Source organism: Canis aureus, chromosome 4, assembly GCF_053574225.1.
Source record: "Canis aureus isolate CA01 chromosome 4, VMU_Caureus_v.1.0, whole genome shotgun sequence".
NCBI lineage: Eukaryota > Metazoa > Chordata > Mammalia > Carnivora > Canidae > Canis > Canis aureus.
In genome coordinates this window covers 73,080,896-73,097,911 of record NC_135614.1, presented here as the reverse complement: position 1 = coordinate 73,097,911, position 17,016 = coordinate 73,080,896, and the positions used below count along the sequence as shown (strand labels likewise).

General features: G+C 38.9%; 1 protein-coding gene and 1 pseudogene across 3 annotated transcripts in view; one reads left to right on the top strand and one right to left on the bottom strand.

The window, feature by feature from the left end:
* WDR70 (WD repeat domain 70) overlaps nt 1-17,016 on the top strand; it is a 309,184-nt gene that overhangs the window by 104,239 nt on the left and 187,929 nt on the right. The window lies entirely within an intron of this gene.
* Nucleotides 2,221-2,902, bottom strand: LOC144311945 (large ribosomal subunit protein uL1 pseudogene; annotated as a pseudogene).

Below are 17,016 nucleotides of genomic sequence, written 5' to 3'. Positions count from 1 at the left end.
TGTGAATTCTAGGTACATTTTTGTTTCCATAAGCAGTTTTAAGTGATGATTTTAACCACAAATGTAAACCCTACAAAGTGCAATGATTGGAAGTACATTGTGTTTCTTTCCAATTTTTGAATATTTTCAGAGCTTTTTATCTAAGAGAAACTCCCAGACACTGGTTTCTGTCCTTTTGACATATCCCCATCACTTTGGGGATAATTTCTTATATTCTGGTACAACAAAATGTTCCTGCTCTCCTTGTACTTTTCCTGCTCTGATGTTACCCATTTCTCCATTGACCCATGTGTCCTTTTATTACGGAATTCTGTTTACAAATCTGGATCTGGGCACTTGGTATGTTCACTAATGCTGGGATGTACTTGCTTCTAGACTGTTTCAGAAGAGAGAGCTGAAATGGGAGATCAACCAACACTATATATATATGTATATGTGTGTATATGTATACGTATATATGTGTATGTATACGTGTGTCTGTGTAAAATCATGAGTTCACACTGATACATCTAGTAATTCTAATTTAACTTCCTAGCCTTTTTCCATTCCATGTTTGTATTTTACTACTTCAGCAGTGAGAAGTTTGGCTTCCAGCATCACCACTACTTTCATTCATTTATTCATTGCTACTATACATAGAAAGTAGTTTCAGAATTGCTACACTCGTAGTCCTGGTTGTAGGCAGAATTCTAAGATGGTCTCCAAGATTCTCTGTTCTTCCCCTTGAGCGTGGATGTGAACTGTAAGCAGGATGCAACACTCCTACGATTAGGTTATATTATACGGAATGGTTAAGAAAGGAAGATTATCTTCATTGGATCGAGCTAATCAGGTGGGCTCTTGAAGGGACTGAATTATTCATGGCAAAAGAGATTTGAAGTGTGGGAGGGATTTGACTTGAAGGAGAGTCTCTGTTGTTGGCTTTGAAATTGTAAGCAGAACTTGGGTCATGAAGTTGGATATGTAGCTATGGCAGTTTCTGAGCAGAGTGTTGAGGGTACTGCCTGATTTCTTCTTACTACTTATAGTAAAATATGAGAGAATAAAGTTAAATTGAAAGAAGTTTTATTAAAAGGGAACCAGGACTAGATGATTTAGTTAATTTTGAGCCTGTCCAGGCAGCAGATACGGTTAAAATATGAAATTGCTTCTGAAAGTGTGGTTCAGAGAAGAAACCAAGGGTGTACATCTATCCTTTTGCTAAAACCTCAGATTATTCAGTTATACTGAAGGCTTTTTCAAGTAATGAATGTATGCTTCACAAATTTTCTCAATCAAACCAGGTAACCTCTAGGAAGCTTAAGGATATTGCTCTTTAGCCATTTTAACAGGGGTTATAGATAAAGAGGGGATTATCTTGTAAAGATTTGCAGACATGGCTTTTGTCTAATTTAGATTCAACATGAGAAAACTTCTCATTTGCTGGCTTTGAAAATGGAGGAATCCATGCAGCAAGGTAGGCACACAGCTTCTAGTCACTGAGAGCCCCCTCCAGCTGGCAGCAAGGAAATGGGCATCTCAGTCCTATAACTGCAAGGAAGCTGGATTCTTCCAGTGACTTGAGTGAGCTTGGAAGCAGGGTGTTCTCCCCCAGCCTTGTTAGAGGAAGGAATGGAGTCCTATCTGATCCTGATTTCAGTCTGTGAGACTCTAAGCTAAGAATCCAGCTACTTTGTGCTGGACTTCTGACTTCCAAAACTGTTAATGTCTTAGACCACTTCCAATTTATTAGTTAAGTTTGTGGTGATTTATTTGTTACACAGTATGGATACCTAATAGAGTTCTGTAAAAAAACCAAACATACTAAGTAATGATATAAGTCCATGAGGAGGTGGTAGTGATTGTGATAATACAGAGGAGCAGGAGTTGGCTTTCAGGAGGAGGAGGCAATATACTTACACTGGGAACAGAAGGATTGTAGAGGACTCACATCCAAATATGTTTATAGGTTGTGGGTCTTAGGTAGGAAACTGAAAGTGTTCCCATCTGTTGGTAGGGTCATTAATTTTGTGTTGGGAGATGCTGGAATGAAGCCTTCAATACCATGGTAAAGATGGTATTTTACCTACTGACGTGTGAGAGAAAAATGACGGGAAGAACTATGGGAACATTAGGGCTAAAGAATGTAAATTTCAAGGGACAATCATTCCACATATTTGTGTGTGTGTGTGTGTGTGTGTGTGTGTTTTACAGTAGCACTAGGATTTATTAAGCTGTGTCTTAGTAAAGGCGCTGGGGCTTGCCCATGGTGCTCTTGATGTATAAAGCCCGGACATTCTGCCAATTCTTCTTGAGCAGTGACACTAGGAAATTGACAGTTAAGTGGATGTTGTACACGAGCTCATCACCTGTCATCTTCACGTGTCCAACAGCCACTGCCAGACACAGCACCGTCTTCATCTGGAACTTGATGGTGGACTTCACTTCATCCACTTTGCCCACCATGTTCTCACTGTGGGTCAGCAAGGAAGGGAACTTGCCAGCTTTATTCAGGCCTGGACCCAGGATTCATGGGAATCTGCTTGATCAGAGATTCTGAAGCCAAAAAGGCATCATACTTCGGCATCGTACTTGGCCAACTTCTTGACTAGTTTTTTATTCTTGTTGAGTTTCTTCAGTGCCTCAATGTCCATGTGGGGAATATCCACTGCCTTGGCCTCATCACAGTGCTGCTGGTCCCCCCAAACCCACACGGAGAACTTAGGGCGGGGGGGTGGACTTAAGCCTGACAGTGCCTGAGAAGCATTTGTCCTGCTGAGGGTCATAGTTCTTCAGGCTGATCTGCAGCTCCACCGTCTCCAGAAACTTCCGGTGCTTGCACTGGTTCCCGTGCGGGACCTCCCATACCACCTCGTACAGGGTGTCATGGGAGACTTTGCTGCTCATGGTAGCTCGCGCCGCAGTAACTGGAAAAGAGCTTGTGTGATGTTTTTGAGTCTCTTTCAGGAGTCAGGTGTTTGAATGGAACTCATTGATGAGGAGGAGGGAGTTATTCCAGAATAAATATTGTTCATTGTAGGTAAAATAAAAGACTCTCAGGTTTATGCCTAAGGAGTGGTTGATAATGAAAAGAAAGTTGAAGAACTCTAAGATAGGTTATGTAACCAGTAAATGGAAATCTAGAGCCCAGAACATATCAGCTAAAAAATATTTGTTAAATCAATAAATACTGGAAATTCATGATTTCAGAAAAGAAACTATTTGTGGTAAAGGCAGAGTTAGCCATAGTTGGGGCTGCTGAAATATGCTGGAAGAGGTCATTCGTTGGAGTTGAGTAGATCACAGAATGAATATATTTCTTAAATGTATTCAAATGGATTTTAAAATTGTTCAGGAATTAGAAAAACTTAGACTTCAGAGTCTTTGACACATAGAAGGAAATGACTAAGAGTGTGGATTCATTACCACAGGGGTTGGCAGACTACAGCCTATGGGCCAAATCCAGCCTGCACCCTGTTTTTTGTTTTTTTTTAAGATTTTATTTCTTATTCATGAGAGACACAGAGACAGAGAGGCAGAGGGAGGAGAAGCAGGCTCCATGCAGGGAGCCCAGTGTGGGACTTGATCCCGGGACTCCAGGACCACGCCCTGAGCCAAAGGCAGATGCTCAAGCAGTGAGCCACCCAGACGTCCCTGCACCCTGTTTTTGTAAATAAAAGTTTTATTGGAAACCACTACATCTGTTCATTTACTGTTGTCTGTGGCTGCTTTTGTGCTGCAGTGGCAGCAGAGACCATGTGGTCCACAAAGCTCAAAATACTCATTACCTGACCCTTTAAAGGAAAAGTTTGTCATCTCCTGCATTAAAGCTGTGAACTTTTTTTTTTTAAGATTTAATTTATTTATTCATGAGAGACACAGGCTGGGGAGGCAGAGACACAGGCAGAGGGAGAAGCAGGCTCTATGTAGAGAGCCCGACATGGGACTCGATCCTGGGTCTCCAGGATCATGCCCTGGGCTGAAGGCGGGGCTAAACCATTGAGCCACCCGGGCTGCCCTGTGAATGTTTTCTGCAGCAAAATTTATGCACACAAAATTTTGCCGAAAACTTCAGAATCTTTGGTAATTCATAACAGCCGAAGGATGGACTCTGCTTAAGAAGAACTTTTGGGTCAAAGTTCACACTGTATCCTCTGCTGCATTTCATCTCATTGTGTGAGTTGGCTCAGTTAGCTAACCATGCCAAAGATGTGGGCACTTTCATTTTGGTGGGTCACAGAGCCTCACATCATTCAGTGACTACATATGGCACTGCATCAGAGCATCTGTTTTTGTCATGTGGCAAACAGAAGAGTGTATACAGATGAGTACAAATCAGCACACATTGCCCTCCCCATCTGTGTGTGTGTGTGTGTGTGTGTGTGTGTTTAAAGGAAGCCAGTATTGATCATGGTCCAATAATATCCTCTCTTTAGGGAAAGTATAACATTTATGAGAAACAAATGGATGCTTAATTCTTCTAAGCTATTTCCAGTTAAGGCTGTTAAATAAAGGAAGGGATTTTTCTCAGGAGTGCCTATGTTTAGCTAAGGGAGAAAGAAAAATTAGTTTATTTGATGAAAAACTGTTTTAGTCACTGGCTGTTCTTTAATAGGTGTCACTTTAAAATTTTTTCCGCTAATGTTAGCCATGGTACTGAATCTGTTTAGATCCATTTAAGAATCCTTAGTTGAACTTGATTTTTGTTATGACTAATTTTGGTCACTGTTTTAACACAAGGGTACTTAACATTCCCATTGCCTTTGTCATGCTCCTATCTTTACAAACAAGAAACAACATTCACAGTCTTTTAGATTTTTTACAATTTAACCTACTATTTGTGTTCATATTCTAAGTACTCAACAACTGTGGTGCCCACATGTCCTTCTGATCTTAATATCTTCTGTAATAGGGATCATTTTCATTTGGTCCTCTTAAAAAACATCCTTTATATTCCAAGATGCTATTTCAACTCTAACCAACAAGTATCTGTAAAAGACCTATTTTCTGGGGCTTACCTTTAAGACCTGCTTGGTCTTGGTGAGTTGTTGGGTTGCTGCGTGGACAAAATGCAAGAAATGAAGTTCTAAGGACTGGACTGAGCAGCATCCATTTGTAGAATCCCTGAGTCTGGGAGTAGGAGAAGAAAATGGTAAACTAGGACGTAACTGGGATATGAGCAGACTGTGCATTAGATTACAGACAGGGATGCTAGTAGAGGTGGAGTTCAGTTAGGCAGAGGGGGAGAATGCAGGTGTAGAGGGGTCTGCAAGACTGAGGAAACCAAGGCAGTTTAGGCTATTTAGAGATTCTCTGTCCTGTTCCATGTGTATATCCTTTCACTAATACCACACTGCCTTGATTATTGCCTCTTTTTAGTATATCTTAAAATTTAGTGCTCCAACTTTCTTGTTTGTTTCAAATTGTTTGGGCTATTTTAGTTTGTTTTTTTTTTAAAAAGTTTTTATTTTAATTCTGATTAGTTAACATACAGTGTTATTTATTAGTTTCAGGTGTACAGTATAGTGAGTCAACATTTTAATACATCACCCCGGGATCCCTGGGTGGCGCAGCGGTTTGGCGCCTGCCTTTGGCCCAGGGTGCGATCCTGGAGACCCGGGATCGAATCCCACGTCGGGCTCCCGGTGCATGGAGCCTGCTTCTCCCTCTGCCTGTGTCTCTGCCTCTCTCTCTCTCTCTCTCTCTGTGTGACTATCGTAAATAAATAAAAATTAAAAAAAAAAATAATACATCACCCGGTGCTCATCACAAGTGCACTCCTTCATCCCTATCACCTATTTCACCCACCTCCCCTCTGGGGACCGTCAGTTTGTTCTGTAATTTAGAGTTATTTTCTTGGTTCATCGTGCTCTCTCTCTCTCTCTCTTCCTCTTTTGCTTCATTTCTTAAATTCCACGTATAAGTGCAATCATTTGGTATTTGTCTTTCTCTGACTGGCTTATTTCTCTTAGCATTATACTCTCTAGCTCCATCCATGTCCTTGCAAATGGCAAAAATTTCATTCTTTTTTTAAAAAATATTTTACTTATTTATTCATGAGAGACTCAGAGAGAGAGAGAGAGAGAGAGAGAGAGAGAGGCAGAGACATAGGCAGAGGGGGAAGCAGGCTACATGCAGGGAACCCGACATGGGACTCGATCCCGGGTCTCGAGGATCACGCCCTAGGCTAAAGGCAGTGCTAAACCGCTGAGCCACCAGGCTGCCCCATCATTCTTTTTTTTATGGCTGAATAATATTCATTGTGTATATATACCACCTCTTCTTTATCTGTACATCAGTACATCAATACATTTATCAATACACTTGTGCTGCTTCCATAATTTGGCTATTATAAATAGTGGGTCTATAAACAAAGAGATGCATGTAATCCTTTGAGTTAGTGTTTTTGTATTCTTTGGGTAAATACCCAGTAGTGTGATTGCTGGATCATAGGGTAGTTCTATTTTTATCTTTCTGACAAACCTCCATACTGTTTTTCCCAGTGGCTGTACCAGTTTGTATTCCCACCAATAGTACACAAGCTTTCCTTTTTCTCCTCATCTTTGGCAAGATCTTTTTTTTTTAAAGATTTATTTATATATGTATGTATGTATTTATTTATTTATTTATTTATGAGAGACACAGAGAGAAACAGAGAGGCAGAGACACAGGCAGAGGGAGAAGCAGGCTCCACACAGGGAGCCCGGCGTGGGACTTGATCCCAGGTCTCCAGGATCATGACCCAGGCCAAAGGCAGACGCTAAACTGCTGAGCCATGCAGGGATCCCAATTTTTGGCAAGATCTTTTGTTTCTTGAGTTATTGATTTTTAGCTATTCTGGCAGGTGTGAGGTGATATCTCATTGTAGTTTTGATACTAGGCTGTTTTAATTTATTTTTTCACATACATTTTAGAATTATCCTGTCTATACATACAAAGAATCCTGCTAGGATTTTGTTTGAAATTATTTGAATCTAAAGATCATTTGGAGGGAGTTGCCTGAGTAGCTCTGTCAGTTAAGTGTCCAACTCTTGATTTCAGCGCAGGTCGTGATATCAGGGTTGTGAGATCGAGCCCTGAATGGGGCTCTGTGCCGGGTGTGGTGCCTGCTTAAGATTCCCTCTCTCTCCTTCTGCCCTGCCCTGTCCTGATCCTCCCCGCCCCCCAAGCACACACTCTCAGAAAAAAAAAATTTTTTTTAATTAAAAAATATTAAAGGTCATTTGTAGAAGATTGACATCTTAACTATATGGAATCATCAGCAACAGTATCTCTCTCATTTATTTAGGTCTTCTTTTTTTCCTTTTATTTAGGTTTTCTAGTTTTTAACATAGAGCTCCTGAACAGATTTCATTAAACTCATATTTAATTTATACTTAAATTTTTTTTTTTTGCCATTGTAAATGGCATCCCTTAAAAATGCCTAGTAGAATTTGTCAGTGCAGCCTGGAGTGTTCCCTTTTTTCAAAAAAATTTTAACTCTGAATTCCATTTATTTAATAAGTATAGGACTGTTCATGTTATTTCATTGTTCTTGGGTTGAATTATTATAGTTTATGACTTTCAGGGAATTGTCCATTTCCTCTAAATTAGCAAATTCATGTACATAGAATTTTTAGTAATATTTCTTTAGAGTCATTGCTCATATAGTTTCTCTTTTTTCCTGATATTGGAAATTTATGTCTTCTCTTTTTTTTCTTGGTCTGGCTAGAAATTTTTCAATGTAACTGATTTTTTTTTTTTTTTGGAGACCTTTTTTTTTTATCTCATTCATTTGTATTTCTCTGTTCTGTTTTCAACATTGATGTCTATTCTTATGCTTTCTTTCCCTTTTCTTTTCCTAGTTTTCTAATTCCTAATATTTTGAGGTGGATGCTTTAATTATAGAGACTTGCTTTATCCGATCTTTTTTTTTTTTTTAAGATTTTATTTATTCATCAGAGACACAGAGAGAGGCAGGCAGAGACAGAGGCAGAGGGAGAAGCAGGCTCCATGCAGGGGAGTCCAATCCTGGGACTGTGGAATCATGCCCTGAGCTGAAGACAGATGCTCAACTGCTGAGCCACCCAGGTGTCCCTATCTTTTCTTTTTTTAAAAAGATTTTATTTGTTTGTTTGTTTATTTAGAGAGTGTACAGGTGAAGGGGAGGGGCAGAGGAGGATGGAGAAAATCTCAAGCAGACTCCCTGCTGAGCATGGAGCCTGATGCAGGGCCCACTTCACAACCCTGAGATCATGACCTAAACCAAAATCAAGAGTTGAATGCTTAACCAACTGAGCCACCTAGGCACCTCATAAGTACATATACACTTATAATTGCTATGTCTTTTTAGTGAATTGATCCTTTTATCATTATATAATGACCCTCCTTATCTCTTGTGATTTTTCTTGTTCTGTTGTCAACCTTGTGTGATATTAATATATCCACTCAAACTTTTTAAAAATTATTGTTTGGTATATTTCTTTCTGTATTCATTTATTCAACAACATTTATTGAGTGTTTACTAGATGAAGCCCTCATAGAATTTATTTCCCAATGGGGAGACATTGAAAAAATCCAAAAATATATATCGCAAAATCAGAGAGTAGTAAGTGCTATGAAGAAAAATGAAGCCAATTAAGGGGATGGAGAGTGACAGGGGCTTTTAGATAGAATAGTCAGGGCAGCCTCTCTGAGGGGGTGGCATTCAGGCTGAGACCTGGATGAAGGATCCATGAAGGAGCCAGCCACATGGATATCTGAGAAGGAGCCATACAGAAAAAAGAACAGCAAAAGCTGCTCTGTTCAAGGCTCTGAGTCAAGATGCTTGTAGCTTTTTCAATTCTTTATTTTTAACCTTTGTATGTCATCATATTTTCAGTTGGATTCTTGAAAGAAATGTATTGTGGGGTCTTGCTTTTTAGTGTATAACGGTAATCATTGTCTTTTAATTGTTGTATTTAGCTCATTTAGGTTTAGTGTAATTATTGATATTGTTGGATTTCTACCATTTCTGGAGTTCTACCATTTCATTATTTTTGCTTCTTTCTGTTCTTTGTTATATATGCTTCATCTTTTGTGATTTCTTTTACACTATCTGAGTATTTTTAGAATGTCATTTTGTTTACCTGTCAGATTTTAATTATGTCTCTTTGTAGTTTTTTAAATGGTGGCTTTAGGGAACTATAAAAATGTATTTTAAATTTTATATAATTTACTTTGAATTACTATTTTACCATTTCAAGTAAAAAATAGAAATTGCACAACCACATAGGCTCTTCCTCCAGTCCTGATATAGTTGTTGTATGTGTTATATTTATATACATTGAAAATCCCATCAGGCAGTGATAATAATTTTTGTTTTCATCAAAAGTTAAAGGTGAAAAATATTGTTCCATTTACTCAGATATTTACCTTTTCGTTTCCCTTCATTGCTTATATTCCAAGTTTCTCTTTGTTATCATCTCCCTTTTACTTGAGGAACTTTATTTTAGACTTTCTTTTTTAATTTTTAATTTTGAGATCGAATACATATACCATAAAATTCATCAGAGAATTTTGAGATAATGTGTATCTTCAGTAGTTTTTAAGATATTCAGTGGTTTTTAGTATATTCATGGAATATGCAGCCATCACCACAATCAATTTTAGAACATTTGTATCCTCCCCAAAAGAAACTACTGGAGATAGTAAAAATATCAGTGGTTGCCAGGAGAAAAAGGGCAGAGAGTGGTGATTAGGCAGAGCACTAGGAATTTTTAAGACAATGAAACAAGTCTGTATGATATATGATGGATACATGTTATTATAAATTGTCCAAATCCATAGAATGTACAATATCAAGAGTGACCCTAATGTAAACTGTGGAGATTGGATGATAATGATGTGTCAGTGTAGGTTCATCAGTTATAATAAATGTACCACTGTAGTGGGAATATTGATAATAGGGGGAAACTATGCATGTGGGGGCCAAGGGATAGATGGTAAATCTCTGTATCGTCCTCTCAATATTGGCTTGAACTTCAAAATGTCCTAAAAAGTAGTCTCTTCAAAACAAAATATTTGTCTCTTAGCCATCATCCCAAACTCTACCGCCCCTTGAAGCCCTATGCAACTACTTAGCTACGGTCTATTCTGGATATTTCATGTAAATGAAATCATACAATATGTGGACCTTTCACTTAGCATAATGTTTTAAAAAGTAATCATGTTGTGGCATGTGTCAATATTTAATTTCTGTTCATTGCAAAATAATATTCTATTGTATGGATATACCATATTTATCTCTTCAGTTGATGGACATTTATGCTGTTACCACTGTTTTACTATTATGAATACTACTATGAACATTGATTTACAAATTTTTGTGCAGACATATGTTGTCATTTCTCTTAGGTATATACTTAGGAGTGGAATTTCTGGGTCCTGTGGTAACTCTGTGTTTAATATTTTGAGAGACTGACAAAATGTTTTCCAAAGTGTATGTAACATTTTACATACTCACTAATAGTGTATGAAGGTTCCAGTTTTTCTACATCCTTATCAATGCTTGTGATTTTATTTTGTTGTTGTTCTTAATAATAACTATTTCAGAGGATGCAGAGTGTCTCTGTGGTTTTAATTTATATTTCCTTGGTTAATTATGTTGAACTTCTTTTTGTGTTATATATTAGCCATTTGTAAATCTTTTAGAGAAATGTCTATTCAAATCCTTGCCCATTTTAAAATTGTGTTGTCTTTTTATTATTGAATTCTAACAGTTCATATATTCTGGATATTAGTCCTTTATGAGATAGATGGTTTGCAAATATTTTCTCCCATTCTTTGGGTTGTCTTTTCATGTTCTTGATGGTGTCCTTTGAAGTGCAAAAGTTTTAAAGTTTGATGAAGCTCAGTTTATTTTTTCCTTTGTTTCGTGCCTTTAGTGTCATTGCCTAACCTATGCTCATGAAGAATTACACTTATGTTTTCTTCTAAGAGTTTTATAGTTGTAGCTTTTACATTCATGTCTGTGATCCATTTGGAGTTAATTTTTGTGTATGGTGTGAGGTAGGTGTCCAACATTATGATAAGTATTTTTGAAATAAAGAATTTTTGAATTTTCTTGGCTAATTTTTTGAATTTTCATATGAAATATATGATCAATTTTTTCAATGTCTGTAACATTTCTTTCTTTTTTTGTAACATTTCTTTTAGAGCAGGTTTATTGGTGACAAGTTCTATTAGTTTTCTTTCATTTCACAATGTGTTTATTTCACCTCCATTCCTAAAGTATATTTTCTGTACATTTAACTTGGCAGTATTTTTCTTTTATCAGTTTAAAAATGTGGGTCCACTGTCTTCTGGCTCTATTTTTAAAGGGTACTCTGCAGTAATTCCCATATTTGTTATTGTTATGTAATGTGTTTTTTCTTTTTTATTTGCCTTTAGGATTTTTTTATCTTTGGCTTTTTTTAAAAAAAAAGATTTTATTTATCTATTCATGATAGAGAGAGAGAGAGAGAGAGAGAGAGGCAGAGACACAGGCAGAGGGAGTAGCAGGCTCCATTCAGGGAGCCCGACGTGGGGCTCAATCCTGGGACTCCAGGATCGCACCCTGGGCCAAAGGCAGGTGCCAAACCACTGAGCCACCCAGGGATCCCCATATCTTTGGCTTTTAATAATTTAATATGTGTCTAGGTGTAGGCTTCAAAAATTTTTTTTTATTATTTTTGTTTTTAGTTAGTTCATCCTTTCTGGCATTCTTGAATCTGTAAATTTACCTCCTTCACCATATACAGGAGATTTTTAGCCATTATTTCTTTAAATATTTGTCTGCACCTGTCTCTCTTCTTCTAAGTCTTACAGAGTACTAAATTTTTTGATACTGTCTCATAGCTCTTTGATTTTTCTCATTTTTTCCTGTTGTTTAGACTGAATTATTTCTATAGATCTGCCTTCAGGTTCTTTAATTTTTTCTTTTGACATATCCTTTCTACTGTTGGGCCCTTCCAGTGATTTTTAAATTTCCATTATTATATTTTTCAGTATGACCACTTTTGCATTTTTTAATAGTTTTTCTTTGCTGAGCACTTCTGTCTATACATTTGTTTCAAATGTGTTTGCTTTCCCCTTGCGCATCATGGCCATATACATTGATTTTAAGTCTTTTTCTGATAATTACAACATTTGGATCCTTTTGTGGTTGGCATCTATTATCTTATTTCTTGGGAGCTGGTTAGATTTTCCTGGTCCTTTGTATGATTAATTTTGGATTGTATCTTTGACATTTTGAACATTGTGTTATGATATTCTTAGCCTTGTCCAAAACCTCTGGGGAATGCTGGGTTTTTTGTTTGTTTGTTTGTGTGTGTGTGTGTGTGTGTGTGGTTTCTTTTTTAGCTGAGAGTCAGTCTGATTAGTTTTAGACTGTAAGTCCTGATCTGCTTCCTATGAGCTGTTTTTCCTTACAGTATTAATTTTCAAAGCATTTGTATGCTATTCTGGGTTTGCCCCATGTGCATGTACCCAGGGACCCGTGTGGACCCTGGCGGGTAGTCCACACCATCTTTAGTTCTCAGTGCTTTTCTTAGGTTGATTCTGGTAGGTTCCACACAGCGTACCTCAGAAGTATTTGCAGTACTTTTAATATGGATTTAAAGGGTATTTTTCTCCAGTTTTCTTACCCCTTCACCCCATGATTTTCCCTTTACTCTCTTGCAGGGGGTTTCATGTTCTTGCTAGAAAATCAGACACTCTTTTTGTGCAGCATAGCAGTTTCCATGAATGTAGCTTATGCCTCTAGACAAAGCTGCTGTGGGATGGAAAAATAAAAATATTCTTTACCCCACAGCAGCTGTTTCTTATGTGTTGATGGGAAAAGGCAGTGTACCTGTTGTTGGCATTTTCCTGTTGTAAAGCAGAGGGTATCAGAAGGGTTCTATTCTACATATGTTGGTAGGTGATCGGCTTTGTTGCTAATACTGGCCTACTGGAAAGCATGGTGTATCAAAAGTGCTCTGTCACACAGGGCTTGCTGTTATTGTTGCTTGTGGTTCAGGAGAGTGGGCACCATGCCTCTTTGTTGCTGGCTCTTTCCCAGTGTAGGGTCAGGAGAGCCAGCAAGTATCCTCCCTGAAGGACTGCTCCTGTTACTGAGAAGACAGCTGCTGTTTTGTTGCTGGCACTCGTTGCTCTAATGGCCTCAAGGGGCCACTGCTGTTGATTGGGAAGATGAGAAGTACCACTCCAGAGCCAGCGCTTGCCTGGTGTGAAAAGGAGGAAATCAGTAGTTCTTTCACCTGTAGAGACTACTTCCATTTCTGGTGCCAGCACTGAGGAGAGACTTGCAGCTTTGTTGTTTGTGCTTGGCCAGCATAGGGTAGGTCAGATCACCAGAGCTTTGTCCCACAGGCTCTTCACCACCCACCTGCCACCCCTATGCCTTAAAGAGAGGAAACTTTCTTTTTGGAACTTTCTGTCTGCTCTTGCTCTCAGCTGTTAGTTGTGACTGCCCCAGAGCCTAAGTCAAGAAACAGAGAAGGCAGAAACCATTCCTGACTGCTCTTTAAGACCAGGGTTTTATACCCTTTTTGTTTGCTCATATGCACTATTCATCGTCTTCTGGTAGTCCGTCCGTCCTTCCTTCCTTCCTTCCTTCCTTCCTTCCTTCCTTCCTTCCTTCCTTCTGCCTTGCCTTCCCCTCCTTTTCCTTCTCTTGCCTTCCCCTCCTTTTCCTTCTCTCCTTCCCTCCCACCTCCTCTCCTTGCTTCCTTTCCTTCCTCCCAATGTGGACCCTAATGTGGGACTTGAGATCAAGACCTGAGGTGAGATCAAGAGTCAGACACTTGGGCAGCCACGGTGGCTCAACAGTTTAGCACCTTCTTCAGCCCAGGGCAGGATCCATCCTCCCTGCATGGAGCCTGCTTTTCCTTCTGCCTGTGTCTCTGCCTCTCTCTCTCTCTCTCTGTCTCTCATGAATAAATAAATAAAATCTTAAAAAATAAAGAGAGAGACACTTAACTGAGAGCCATCCAGGTGCCCCTTACCTTCCTTATTTTGTTCAGTATTTTGTTGTAATCAGATGGAGAGATAGAGTAGACTGTGTATGTATTCCATTAGGAATGAAATTGTAATCTCCTGTAAAATATATATATATATTTTTTTAATTTATTTATGATAGTCACAGAGAGAGAAAGAGAGAGAGGCAGAGACACAGGCAGAGGGAGAAGCAGGCTCCATGCACCGGGAGCCCGACGTGGGATTCGATCCCGGGTCTCCAGGATCGCGCCCTGGGCCAAAGGCAGGCGCCAAACCGCTGCGCCACCCAGGGATCCCTCCTGTAAAATATATTTTAATTCGCTCCAGTTCTGTGATCAAAATTATGAGCTAAGATTTCAGTACCTATTCTTGACTGTGTGCAGCAAAACTGACTCTACCTAACTTAGTGCATAATGAGAATGCTTGAAGTTTAGTGGATCACACTTGTTGTGAAATGAAGGAACAATGTCCTAAGCTATGCTATAAACCTGGCTGATAAAATTGTGGTGGTCATTGCTGGCAATTGGATATCCCAGAGTACCACTGCTCCTTAAGAGCAGAGAATTTTGTCTTGCAGGAGCTGTGGTACTGCTTTCCTTAAGGAGTTTGCTATGATCTGAATATCCTCCAGAATTCATATGTTGAAATCGTAACTCCCAAGGTGATAGTATTAGGAGGTGGGGCCTTTGGGAGGTGACTAGGTCATGAATATGGAACTCTCATGAATGGGATTAGTGCCCTGTGAAAATGGCCCAAGAAATTTTTCTTACCCCTTCACCATGTGAGGTTACAGCAAAAAGACAGCCTCTGTGAATTAGGAAGTTCAGGCACTAAATCTGCTGGCACCTTGATCTTCAACTTTGACTTCTGGAACTATGAGAAAAAAATGTTTATGGTTTATAAACCACACAGTTTATGGTATTTTTGTTATAGTGGCCCAAATGGACTAACATGGAAAGTTAGCACTCCATTGTCCTTGAGTTACAGCTCAAGGGCATTGTAGTTGCTGGAGCTGGATTGTGTTCCTGTGTCACATCTGTAAGGGAGGCTGGCAAAGTTAGCACATGACTTTTCTACTTCTCTATGAGAGGTAGTCTCTGTCTTCTACCAAGAGTCATTTTGAGGGGAATTTCCTAAATAAAAAAGAGAGTTCTTGGCCAGAGAGAATGACTTGCTATTTTTGTATAGTCACCATTTACACAACACATTTGCTTAGTTCTCAAACTGCCTTCATCTGTGGTTATAGCCCAAACCCAGTTCTTTAGGGAAACCGGTTGTCTTTCTCTTTAAAATATATCCCACATCTTACCTCTGAACACTTTATTGCTGTGTTAGGGTCCCGGCCACTATCAGTGTTCACATAAAACACATCACTATCTTCTTTTTTTTTTTTTTTTTTAAGATTTTATTTATTATTTATTCATGATAGTCACACAGAGAGAGACAGAGATGCAGAGACACAGGCAGAGGGAGAAGCAGGCTCCATGCACTGGGAGCCCGACGTGGGATTCGATCCCAGGTCTCCAGGATCGCGCCCCGGGCCAAAGGCAGGCACAAACCGCTGCGCCACCCAGGGATCCCCATCACTATCTTCTTAATTCCTGTTTTGATTTTGCAACAGACTTTTCTTCACAGAGTAACCAGAGTATTTTTTAAGTGTTTCTTTTGATATAATTTCAAGTTTACAGAAAAGTTACAAGAAGAGTATGTAGAACTTCCTTACATCCTTTTTTCAGATTCATCAGTTGCTAACATTTTGCCTCATTGTTTTATCGTTCCCTATCCCTCCTTTCTTTCTTCTGCAACTAACACAGACTCTGTCTCTCTTCCCTTCCTTCACGCTATTTACCCCCCCACTCACATATGTATATGCACATATATAAGAATTATGTGTGTGTGTGTTTAATATTCCCCAGCTTTTGAAATGAGTTGCAACCATCATACTCCCTGATTACTAAACTCTTCAGTGTGGTTTTCCTAATAACATTATAACTTTTTACATAACCATGAATTTAACATTGATAAAATACTATTATCTAATTCATAGTCCATAGTTGTCTCAATAACCGCCTTTATAATTGTTTCCCCAAGCTCAGTAGTCATCTTTCTGTTTCTCTACTTGGAATAGTTCCTCTGCCTTTTTTTTTTTTTTTTTTAAGAATGATATATTTGAAGACAATAAGTCATTTATTTTGTAAATGTGTAGAAGTTATAAATATGTAGCAACAGATATAGGATTTGATTTTGCCTGTTTTTCCTCATCATTGGAGTTTGGTTATACATTTCTAGAAAGTCTGTAATGGAAAAGCTATTGGGTCCTTCTTACGTCCCCGTATCAGGAACTACGTGATACCAGTGCACCCCAGTATTGGCAAAGTTAATTTGATCACTTTGTTTAAGGTAGTGTAATCCCAGATTTCTTCTCTACTCTTTTCTCCTTGTAATTAGTGAGTAATTTGCAGGGAGATTTTGAGAGCAGGGAAGTACCCTCCCTATTAATTATCAAGCTTTTCTTCAGTAGTATTAGCATTCATTGATGATTCTTGCTTGAATCAAAAATATTTTGTTTATTTTTAAAGATTTTATTTATTTATTCATGAGAGACACAGAGGGAGAGGCAGAGACATAGGCAGAGGGAGAAGCAGGCTCCCCTCCGGGAGTCTGATTCAGAACTCCATCCCAGGACCCTGGGATCACGCCCTGAGCCGAAGGCAGATGCTCAACCGCTGATCTACCCTGGTGTCCCACTTGAATCAGTTATTACTGTGATGATTGTCAACTCTATCATTTCGAACTCTATCATTCATTTTATTTTATTATTTTACTTTTTTAAAGATTTATTTATTCATTTATTTATGATAGACAGAGAGAGAGAGAGAGAGAGGTAGAGACACAGGAGGACGGAGAAGCAGGCTCCATGCACCGGGAGCCCGATGTGGGACTTGATCCCGGGACTCCAGGATCACGCCCTGGGCCAAAGGCAGGTGCTAAACTGCTGAGCCACCCAGGAATCCCCCTATCATTCATTTTATATTTATT